Below are 11,000 nucleotides of genomic sequence, written 5' to 3'. Positions count from 1 at the left end.
GTGGAGTCTAAATGAGCAAAAAAGCAGAGACAGGACCAATTGTCAAAATCTTGGTGTCGATCATTCGATTTCATCCTGGACACTACAGAAAATGGGCTAAAAGTGTTAAAAACCGAACTTCTCCTTTAAGAAATAGTTCTCCCTCAAGGCATGTCATTATAAATTTAGAAAACAAACTAAACCTAAGTATAAATGAAGTGAATCTGGTGCAACCGAGCCGTAAATCTAAGTGTGTTGAAACCAGTTGGTTTTCTTATGCGAAGGTAACTGTGGGCCAGATTGAGGAAGCACATCTTTAATACAAGATCCTGTGGCGAGCGCTACATTATAGTAGGGCTGCAACTAACGATTATTTTACAAATCAGTTAATTAGTTGGGTATTTTTTTTTATTAATAATCAGATTTTTTACGAAATTATACCAGATGACACTCAAACTTTTCCACTTAAGGAGATCTGGATAGAGCATATTTACAGACAAAACATTTTTTTTTTATCTTAAATGCAAAATGTTTATATATTTTTCTACAATCCTGGTATAAGTATTGCTCTACGTGTGTTAAAGGCATGTTTTACAGTCTCTATACTCAAGTTAACGATTAATCGATTACTAAATTAGTTGGCAATTATATCAATAATCGATTTATCATGAGTAATCTGATCAGTTGTTTTAGCCCTATATCAGAGCACTACGTAGAGATGGGCTCTGCTGCACATGTTTGAGATTGTGTGTGAAAGCTTCCACTTGTGCACTTCTGTACTAGTACAGGATTAAAACCTGAATAACGAATGTTGTTTCAGACGACCTCAGCCAACCACTCATATATGACTCTTAATAATATTAATTGTACTTTAATTAAGATAAGATATTAAACAACATGTGCGTCTATGTAAGTAACAAAGCTGTAGGTTTAATGTGTCTTTTTAGTGTCTCAATAATCCAGAGTTGTGACACTGGCACTTACCAACTTTAGTTTAGCATTTTTTGCAATGAAAATATTAATAAACAGTAGTCTTATGTATGGTTAATTCCAACAGCCAGATTATGACTATTGATAGGTTTAGCTTGTAAACACATGGTTTCAGGAATCAAACAAGTCTGACAACAATTGTTGCACCGAAAAACACAAATCCAGGTTTTGATCAATTGGTGCCTGGTAACGCTGTACTTTTCTCCTGTGAAAAAGTATATAAAAGTAAAAGTAAAAGTATGTATAAAAGTAAATAATTCCTTTCTACTGTTCCCAAATGCTTGCTAAGGTTCATGGACCCACACAAAATAAACCACTCTTAAAGGTATAGAGGAGGATTTTCTCAATTTCTTTAAAAGAACTGCCCTCTCGACTTTAAAAAAAAATGCACATGCACAACACTGTACCTGCTCCCGAGAGGGAACTCCTATTAAACGTGTATGAGAGTTTGCACAAGCCTTTTTCTTCATGTTTTACTACGGATTTCTCCAAATAGAATGCCAAACTTAACCTGTCAAGTAGAAACTTTGCAACAGAAGCATCGGTGGGAAGCCCAACCTGTGCTTTCAGTGTATGCCATTGCATAAAAGAATCTCCCAAAAACACCCCGGTCTTGTTTCTCTCTTCTGAGGACTTTCTCTTCTTCTCAAACACTTTGTGGACACTTTTTCTCTTACAACCCTCGACCATTTTCAAAGAACCGCGGTGAGAAAGGTAAGCTTCAATGAGTTGCTGAAACCGTAGCTAACCACACATATACACCTGAAGGTGCACATGTACGGAAACATATACTTGTGTATATATTATCGTATAGTAGCAATATCAGTATCCGTCAGTACATACCTGTACTGCAGCAATGTTAATTTAGGACAACTTAAGTTGAACTAAATAATGGTGAAATGTTCTCCTAGATAGACATTTTTAATGAAAGATCCTGACAGCATCTAAGGGATTTTATTTTTTCAAACAAAAACAGATACTTTTATTACCTGAAAGGCTTTGATTTACAACACTATAAAACTCTCCATCTAGAAATACTAGCTACCTGAAAGAGCATCCTCAAATTGTAAAGAACTATGTCAGTAATGTTTAGTCCTTTCATCATTTCCATTTGCTATCTAAAATGTGCAACTCAGAGAGAAGGCTGGGAAGAGTCTATTGACATGAGCAGCCTGAAGTTAGTTTGTTATTGGAGATAAAAGCTCACAGATCTGACCAAACACTCATTTTCTCAGATTGGACCTGTTAAATAATAATCCCGACAACAGGATGGTTCTGGGTTTTACTCCCAGTCTGGGCTCTTTCTGCATTAAGATGTACATTCTCTACATCCAGAAGCAGAAAACCAGGTGAGTTGGTCGCTGTGTTTGCTTGCATGATTGTGTCAGTTGTTTTGCCGGGAATGGTTGGTATCAAGCCTCTTGAAAAATGACTGCTAGAGATGGGCAGCAGCCCTGCTTCAGCTTTTAGTGAGTCTGAACAATGGATATTGAGGTTTCCCATTCACGTCTTTGTTGAGCACTGGAGGTACTTTCTCCTGCGCCACTAAAATACAACTAAATAGATCCTTGGCATTACTTCAGACTCTCCATTTTCACAAGCCTAAACTACATGGATTAATTGTGTTTCTCTGAAGTAAAGTTTCATGATGCCTGATAGAAAAACAGCTCCTAGGATCTTTTAAAGGACTGTGTTTCCCAAGCACTCTAAGCACTGTCGGGAGTAATCTCCACGGCATAAAAATAACATGCAGTCGGATAGCAAGCAGTAAACAACAATTAAGCACACCCCTTGCAAAGCTTGTGAAATGAATCATTGAAACGTGTGTGCCAAGAAGACTGCTTCAGCCTCTCAGACTTGATTAAGTATCAATTATTCAGCTGGTTTGAGGGGGACTGGTTGTGCCACGCTTGTGTGCCAAGAACTGAATAGTTGTTGATTTTTTTGTGTTTGCTGCAAGCAAAAATAAAGAGTTAAACTAGAATGGGGAAAAAAAAGCATTCCTCAAAGCAACTATTGAGTGTATGCCTAAAATCAAAGTAAAAAGAGAACTGAGACTGTTTGGTACAAACTACCTTAGAGCATTAAATAACCATCCGAGATGAAGGCAAGAATCATTTGCTGATAAAAACAGTAAACACCCTGGAATGGATGACCAAAACCTATATGACAATTAGGGTTGTTACTAACGATTATTTTGCAAATCAATTAATCTGTGAAATATTTTTTGGATTAATAATCGGACAGCAATAGGTTCCATAAGGAAGATTTTTTACGAAATTAAATCGGGTAAAACTAAAACTTTTCCACTAGAGGAGTTCTGCATAGGGCATATCAATAGATGAAAACATCTTTTGTCCAAAATGCAAAATGCTTACACATATATATATATATTTTTTTATTTTTATTTTTTTACAATTTTGAATTAATTACTGCTCTAAGTGGCTCACTCTGTCAGCCAAAGTCATATTTTACAGTCTCATACTCCAGTTAACGATTAATCGATTACTAAATTAGGGGATGGTTGTTTCAATAATCCGTTAATCACAAATAATCTGATTAATTGTTTCTCCCCTAATGACATTATACTCCATTCTTTTAACATACAATACAATTTGAATATCAATATAAACAAAATACAGACTCTAAAAAAGAGCTAAGAATATTGACAAACGCGTTATATACAATCTTATCGCAATGATTTTACTGAATTTATAAAGCTTCTCCAAGAGAACATTTTAAAAATATTTGCTATGAAAATCAAAACACATAAACCCCAGAATGCCAGTGACAAATGCTGAAATTATAGACTTAAAATGTAGAGTAGAACAGTTGAAATGTAATTTCACCATGATTGGAAACAATCATATTGCAATAAAGTCTAATCTACTGTAGGCAGGCAACTGAAAATGAATTTAGCTCCAACACAAATGAAAACAAAAACTGAAATATGAATATTAATCCTGATAAAAAACATTTAAAAGTTGAGGAAGTAGAACTGCTTTTTTATCATCTCTTGAACAGAGACAGAGGAGCTTGTATAAACTACATGAAAAACAGTAATAGGCCAGTAAGAGGTTCTTTACCAAAAGCAAAATGTAAGATATCTGTATTTAAACAAATATCTTAAAATTAATTTAAAAAAAACGCATGACATCATGTACTTCTTATTAAGAGCGGAGCAGATTTGCTTGATCTAAATATCACACTGAAATGTCCCGTGTTTATGTACTGTGGTTTACACAAAAGTTGTGGATGATCAGTACTGCCATTCAAATGTGCTTTATCTCTTGGAAACAGATGTGTGGAAAAAAAATATAAATAAAGAAAATGTTGGGTAAATCCTTGACAGTTTTGATGGCAATAAAGAGAGTAATAAAATAAAAAACGCTCTGTACCTCCACATTATACACTGAGCAACAAGTGCGGACACCTTGCCAACCGCCAACCGCACGCTGACAGATCTTAGAGCAAAGGGATGGGTTCAAAGTCAGGACAAGGTCCTGGCAAAGCACAAAGAAGCTAAAATGGTTTTATTACTGATGATGTGAGGACCAACAGGATGGAAGAAGCTGGACGTGGGAGAATGGTTTGCAGCCACAAACTTATTGGATGACTATGAGGATCAGCACAAGGATTCACCAGGCCTCAAATCAGATCAGTTGAGGCTGAGAGCTTCTGTATAGTTACTCACTGAAAGGTCTGTGACCGCTTTACTGCTTGGATTTTCCTCCTGTCTAATTTTACTGTGATTCTGGCCGATATCCAGCTTCCTTTTCTTCACTAACTTGGATAGAAGCCAAGTTCAAAAATCAAAGTACCCTAAAATAAACTTTTTTAAAGGAAGGATTGCATGTAGTTGATAGATTTCCCCAAAAGTCCCTCAAACAGCATTCTAAAACACTGCATGTAATGGAGGTACAGACAAACAGATGATCGGAGAGAAAACAAAGACATGGTAATATCCTGGATGGCGAGCTGAATGGGACAGTCTGCGAAAATGTTTACAAATTCCTGCTGGGTGACAGAGTCCCGTCACCTTTTTTGTCCCAGAGCACAACACTGGCAATAACAGACCCCATTAGAATTCATTAGCGTGATAACATCAACAAACTGTCCACAAACAAGTAAACCTCCTCAGTGCCAGCTTGGACCAGACAAAAGACACAGTGGAACTGAGCTAAATTATCTTATTAATGGAACTGGAACACACAGGCTGAACTAAACCAACAACTAAGGCTGCATTTAATTTTAATAAGCAAGACATCCAGTGTTTTAAACAATAGGTTTTGTGTCTTTCGAAGAAATCAGGATGGTTCTAAAGATAAACATGGGAATACAGGATTGAAATGACTCATTTAAAAAAAACTCCACAAAATATATATATTTTTTTTTTTGTGGGCATCATAGTTTATGAAAGGCATTTATTTTGTAGAACAGGTTTGCAGGGAATGTGCCAGTCCAATCTGAACCATAGAAGCATTAGTAAATGATCGGTATTGGAACTTCTCAGTAAAGCTCAACCCCTCAACTGGTTCTCAGTCATGTATGTATGACATGTGTACTTTGGTTTAAGTTTTTCTTTTCATTTACAATTATATTTTCAATTAAATAAAGCGTTCCTTTCAATCTTTCATGTGAGCTATACATAATATCTCTACAGATATTCATAGCCAATGTTGTTCCAGTTCCTAATTAAAAAGAACGAGCTCAAAGTTCAGTTCACATTGAAGAAAATATATTTGCTCATGTTCATAGTCCACTTTGTCAAAAAATGAACTATGTTCAGAAAACTATAAATGAATTAGTTCAAGTTCGTTTGGTAAACTAAGCCACAATCCTACACAATAGAACCTCATATTTCAATTACACAGAACTTCAGAAACATATATGTACATTAAGGTTCTGCTGAAAAGATCTTTATCAAAAAATGATTTCTTACGTTCCTCATTCAGCAGCAGATATTTCCCAAAATAGCTTGAATGCTTTAGCTCAATGTGTCGCTTTAAATTTGAAGTGGGCATGGCTGACATACGGACTCGTTTGTTAAGACCCAGAGGGAACAGTTTGGACAAAGACAAGAGTTTTTTTCTGTCCGAGTCTTCCTGTTATTTCGTAAAACTCTACCAAGTGCTCTGCAAAAGTGGCATCGGAATTACCAGTAGATGAGTATGAATCATGCAGACTAATACTAGCAGTAGACATGCTGCTCTGTCATGCTGTTTGCCCTAAATGCTGTCGTTATCCAATGAAAAGTGTTATCAATTGGACATGAGCTGTGTGTGTCGCTTATTATTGTCGGAGTGAGCGTTGCTCTCATTCATGTTCATTACTTTAAAACTGGTCCATTCAGCTCACTGTTCACAAAAAATATTAACATCTTTAGTGAACGCGGTTAATTGAACACAGTCATGCACAACGTTGCCCACAGACAGCATGATGAAGCTGAAACATTGGTTGCTGTGATTTTACAATGTTGATTTAAAGCAGAGTAACCACTTCTATAAGATTTATTCACTGATTTAAATGGTCACACATCAAAATATGTTGCATTTTGTTTTATTTAAGTTTATTTTCATTATGGCCTGTTAGTATTTAAAAAAAAACAACTAAAAAGCATTCAAGTCATTTGTTTCATCCAGACAGTTTCTTTGTGATTGAACTCAGTGCTGCACCAACTTGTTGTTGCAACAACAGAAAGGTTTGGTCTCCTTGTGTCAGGAACCCAGTCCATCACAAACCAACAGAGGTTCTGACCTCAGACTTCTTCCATGGAGTTTACTTATGTAAGAATTTAGCGAGATAGGAAGAGGCCTGACCTTAGAAACACTTAAAAATAAAATCAATCCTGAAACGTGCAGGCAGTCAGTCCAGGGGGGAGAATAGGAGAGTTATGTGCTAACATTGCTTGTTACCTGTTAGCCGACAGGAAGCAATGTTTTGAACAAGCTGCAGACAAAGTGAAAGTTTTTTAAATCTAAAACGAAGAAAATACTGAGTTAGTATGGACCATACCTCAATGGGGGTGTATGAGATTGGGTGTACATGTATCAGTCCTGTAAAAATAACTCAATTATCACCCAAAGACACGTTAAGACTCTTCATTATAGGTCACACCACAGCTCCAAGACATACTAAACATTCCACAAATAACAAGATCCATAGACAAGAATAAGGAAGTGATTTACATTCTTGTCACCAAAAAGTTCTTGAATGCAAATTACAAACCACAGGATTGCGTTAAGATATTGTGACAGAAAAAACATGTTGGTCCATTTTTGTTGTTGTTAAATCTTAAAAAAAAAAAAAAGAGCTACTAATTAAAAACTTGGCATACAGCAAATAGTAAACAGAATGAATGGAATTTTGAGTTCTACTTTCCTTGGATTCAGGCTGATATGGCCACTTTAACCTACATTGTCTTGGTCAGGTACAAAAACCACAATTAAAAGAGATAAAGTCTCAACCAACCATATACGTAATGATGTAATGTAACTGTAAATTGTGGCTATTCTCCTGCAAGTACAGCCATCAGACATGAAATAATTAGGTCATACCTTCTTCAACTGTGAATAGTGGAATATAGATTTCTTCCTTGATTCTTTATACTTTCATATGATCAGATAGCAGGATGTTTCAGCTAATTCTAGCTTTATTTTTCTTGTAAGCACATCAAACTGTCATCCTATTAAAACAAGGCCTTTGTATGTCATCAATGCGACACCTCTTATAAAAACAACTGTTAACGTCAACAAAAACAATATTTACACTTAGGTTTATAGTTCGTATCTGCAGCCTCTTTATTGCTTTATATCCATTCAATTACTCCAAGTCTCAGTGATAAGCGTAAAAGCAGGATATAATCCAGTTAGGTTTCATTCAACTTTCTATTTTATTTTTGTTTTTAAATGTGAAAATCAATCATTTCTGAAGACCTACTAACAGCCTGCAGGAAAACTTTCAGGCCATCTCTATGATTCTATTAAATATGGGGCAAAACAATGAAGTAAAAAAGCCGATTATTGTTGATTATTTTCAAATAAAGTGAGGTATGCAAGAATATTTTAATGAAACAAACAGGAAATTTGGAGGAGCTCCGTTTTTCAAGTAAGCAATTGTCTGATTTTGCCATGATTTGAAGTAAAAGGCATGTTGGAGGAGTTTGAGATGTGTGGTACAGGTTCATACATAATTAGAATTAAAGCAAAAAGAAGGACTGGTAAAAACAACTACTTTTTATTAAAGCTAAAAATAAATCAGATAAGATTTTAACTAAACAGTGAAAACCTGTCCTATACATAAGAGTGTCCAGCTGCTTGCAGGCCAACATTTGTACCACTCTTCCATCAGATGGCTTTAAAGTCGTAGGGAAACGGCTGTTCCAACTGTTGCCTTGCCGAATTCTCCTGATTGGTGCCCGGCTTTACACAAGTAAATAAAGTGAAAGTTTGCAAGAAAGTTTGATCGTGGCTGGTTACTTGGAAGCATTGTTGCTAACCAATTAGCAACTTAGTGCTAGTAGGTTCCCAAAGGGAAATTACAATGTGATGAAGTAGCACTTAATTGGTGACTTAGAAATGACACTGTCAAAGGAGCTATGGACAGCAGAAACATGCAAGAGGAGAGTTTTGTGTCAGAGGTCATGGATGAGTCTCCTCAATCATAAATGTTGTGTTTAGAGGAGGAAAGTGGGGACGAAGATGTTGTGGAAGAGGATGCCAGGGCGGCAGGAGCTTGGTTTGGTGTAGAAGGCTTACAGCCGTACATGTTTGAGCCCTTGCCTCGTAAACGCTGCCATTTCTGTTAGCTCTACGCCTGCTGAAGACACAGGCGTCCATCCCCGTGAACACTGGGACGGAACTCAATGGTAAAGTAAATTATTCATATTTCTTATTTTAACCATTGCGTATATTAGCTGTGACATATAAAGACCGTTGATATATGATTGGCCAAATTTAGGTGTACAAGCTGACGTATAATTAACTGGCCTGCATAAAATAACGAGAGAAAAAAACAACACAGATTTTAAGAGAGGATTTTTTTTTTTTTATATATAGAAATGTTCTAAATTTGGTGAAAATATAGTCTGGTAAAGAGTACATTTATATACATGTTTAAGCCAAAATGATTTGACATTTAAATATTATTTCCCTACAACTTTAAAGAGCCCCGAGATTTTAACTTAAAAACATCTTTGTAGCAGATAGCTAAACATTTATGCTTTATAATATATTTCAGTCTTACTAAGTTTAAGATCCCAATCTCAAAGCGAAACCCCACCTTTTTTTATTGGTTTGTTTTTAAGCAATGAAAATGTAAGTGTATGAAACAGATCAATATAAATTTAGAGGCATGAATTAAGTTAAAAAAAATAAAACTAAAATTTATGAAATTTTATTCATGGAGATGTACCTGCACGTTATGTAGTCATCAAAATAAAATCAGGTAAAATCAAATCTGGCCACTCAGAGCTCAAAGAAAAACAAGAAATTGGTACTAACCCAGAAAAGTTATTTTAATAAATTACAACTAAATATTCCAGATGATAGATGTCTGGTTATCTTGTGTTATTAAAGAAATGTCAAGCCTGTTTGCATTCAGCCGCCCTTTGGTTGGATCTACAAAACAAGGCCTGTTTCTGTAAACATCTGCAGGCAGCAGTGAAACAGACATATTGGTCTGCTGTGATTTTGTTCCTGTGGGGTCTGGAGTTTATAAGCAGGAGTCTGTGAGCAGTTTTTTCCACTGTAAAGGGTTAAAGAGAAAAGTTAACAGAGCAGAGCCGCAGCCCTGTGTTTACACTGCATGAAGACACAAGTTTACACCCAAAGCTTCCCAACACAAACACAGCTTCCTACCTCACACACAGACACGGCACGGAAAAGACATGCGTGGAATGAATCCTAAACAGTCTGTCAGAATCCCCCCTAAAAACAAAGGAACAATGCAAGAATAAACAACGACTTTAAATTGCCCCAGAATCTAGAATCTGTTAATAACAAGTTTCACTAAGGCTGATACTTAAACTGGAAGTCCTGCGGGTGCAGCGCTGCACATTTTCACCGATTTCTGTCTGTGTTTTAAATGCAAACTGGTAACAGCGGCTGTATTGCGCAACAACTTTGCCTTTTTCTCTGTTGACTTTAAAGAGCGACGCAAACTTCGAGGCGCAGTTAAAGCTGAGAGGAAGAAAGTCTGAGCAGCAGCCACCTGAACAGAGACAGCAGAGCAGAGCAGCTGCTTCACAGAGGAAGGAGAAGGAACAAGGCAAACCTGGAGGCGAAGCGCGCGGCTTTTCTGCTCATGAAGCATCCGCGCTGCGGCGGCTTGGAACCGGACGCCTAAAACCAGAAAGTCATTCAGAAAGCGGCGGACAGCTCCTCCATACTGAACTAATCACGTGTCTGACAGACTCCCGTTTCCGTAGTGGGTGGGGTCTGCGGACAACTGTGGAAAAAAATAAAACATACCGTACCTATGAATGAAGCCTAAGGAAGGTTAGGGCCACTGAAAGTATAAAAAAAGGTTAACTGATTTTTACATTTTATTTCAGTTTAATGTAGAGAAAAAGTCGGTCTTGAATCTCAGAATTCTGACTTTAATCTCAGAATTCTGACTTTTTTCTCAGAAATCTGACTTTAATTTAAAAATTCTGAATTTTTTCTCAGAATTCTGACTTTCATCTCAGAATTCTGACTTGTTCCTTAGAAATCTGACTTTAATCTCAGAATTCTGATATTTCTCTCAGAATTCTGACTTTAATCTCAGGATTCTGACTTTTTTTTCTCAGAATTCTGGCTTTAATCTCAGAATTCTGACTTTTTTCTCAGTATTCTGACTTTAATCTGAGAATTCTGATTTCAATCTTAAAATTCTGACATTTCTCTCAGAATTCTGGCTTTAATCTTAATCTAAGGCTTCAGGCTTTTCTTCTCCGAATTTTAAATTTAATCTCAGAATTCTGACTTTTTTCTCAGTATTCTGACTTTAATCTGAGAATTCTGATTTCAATCTTAAAATTCTGACATTTC

The 11,000-nt window shown here is 36.3% G+C and overlaps 1 protein-coding gene across 3 annotated transcripts in view; it reads right to left on the bottom strand.

Annotated features, from left to right (window-relative positions):
• Positions 1-10,378, bottom strand: part of LOC107091035 (histone deacetylase 4-like) — a 156,349-nt gene extending 145,971 nt beyond the window's left edge. For 2 of the 3 annotated variants that reach the window (XM_015384740.1, XM_015384744.1), the window contains exon 1: positions 10,243-10,378. The gene's annotated coding sequence lies outside the window, so the exon portion shown is untranslated. Of the gene's footprint in view, positions 1-9,827; positions 9,897-10,242 lie in introns of all 3 variants that reach the window. The other variant, XM_015384741.1, reaches the window with a different exon arrangement.
• Between the last annotated feature and the right edge of the window lie 622 nt (positions 10,379-11,000).

The sequence above is a fragment of the Cyprinodon variegatus genome, unplaced genomic scaffold, assembly GCF_000732505.1.
Source record: "Cyprinodon variegatus isolate N-32 unplaced genomic scaffold, C_variegatus-1.0 Scaffold321, whole genome shotgun sequence".
Taxonomy (NCBI): domain Eukaryota; kingdom Metazoa; phylum Chordata; class Actinopteri; order Cyprinodontiformes; family Cyprinodontidae; genus Cyprinodon; species Cyprinodon variegatus.
This window is presented reverse-complemented; position numbering and strand designations above follow the sequence as displayed.